The sequence below is a fragment of the Octopus bimaculoides genome, chromosome 12, assembly GCF_001194135.2.
Source record: "Octopus bimaculoides isolate UCB-OBI-ISO-001 chromosome 12, ASM119413v2, whole genome shotgun sequence".
NCBI lineage: Eukaryota > Metazoa > Mollusca > Cephalopoda > Octopoda > Octopodidae > Octopus > Octopus bimaculoides.
This window is the reverse complement of record NC_068992.1, coordinates 44,842,957-44,844,189: the sequence shown is the minus strand read 5'-3', so window position 1 is coordinate 44,844,189 and position 1,233 is coordinate 44,842,957.

Below are 1,233 nucleotides of genomic sequence, written 5' to 3'. Positions count from 1 at the left end.
CACCTCCACCAGTTCATACAGTAAACACGCGTGCACTCAACAATATACATTCTTAAATCCTTAGATGGTAGCCATTACTACCATTTTTCCACCTCACCTCTAGACTTACAATTTTACTACTATACCACCTCTTTAAGCACACATTTTTCTATCGACCACAAATTCCTCACCCCGTCTTCCCATCAAACTATCCTATTAAAATACTACACCTTATTTCTTTCTCTCTGACTCGGCCAAATAGCCTCATTGAAAACCGTTTATGAAACTGCCCTTAAATTCTTTAATTATAACTCTCCCACTCCCTTATATATTTTATGTATTTTTTTCTCTTTTTATATTCATAATTTTCTCTTCACATTTATATTCTTCACTCAAACGTGCTTTCTACGCATTCTTATCGAATCCTCCATGTGATGACATGGGCCTCCAAACGACAATATAAACTTCATTTAATCAAGATAAACTTGACCTACGTATACATCTGGCTAGGAAGTGTGTGTGTGTGTGTGTGTGTGTGTGTGTGTGTGTGTGTGTGTGTGTGTGTGCACGTGTGTGATAACTGGAGTTAAACATATCAATATATACTTTTAGAACCGGAAAATAATGTCGCTATTCCAAATGCTTTCTGCTTTGTATATATTCAGCGAGGTTGTGGATTCAATTTTCGTCTATATTCGTTTCTAGTTGTTTGGCAGTCAAGAACTTCTATTCTATTTTCGAGTAAACTTTTGTTTATGACTGTCAGAACGAAAGGATTTTGGAGGAAGTCCTGAAAATCCTAGATACCAAATAAACAAGGCATCAGTTTGTGTGAGAGGCTGTCAGTTATGCCTGCATGAGAATTTCACGAGAAAATTGAAAACTTTTAAGCAACTGATAACGGATTCGATTTCCCTTTTTGGACATCAGCTACCATCACATCATTGTAAATATCTATTAAACTTTAATGTCTCATCATTCATTCGTGCTAAATATTATAAACTGCACAGGTATAATTTGTCATATTTACAGAAGAAATACAAAAATGCAATATGACTGCAACGATGCATGTGTGTGAGAGTGTATGTGAGTGCGTGTGCGTGTTATAGCGGAGTAACTGCCATTATTTATATATATATATATATATATATAAAGAGAGAGAGAGAGAGACAGAGAAAGAGAGAGATAGTGTGTGCCCACGCGTCTGTGTGTGTCTACATAAATTATTTGTGCAGATACATGCACACACAAACA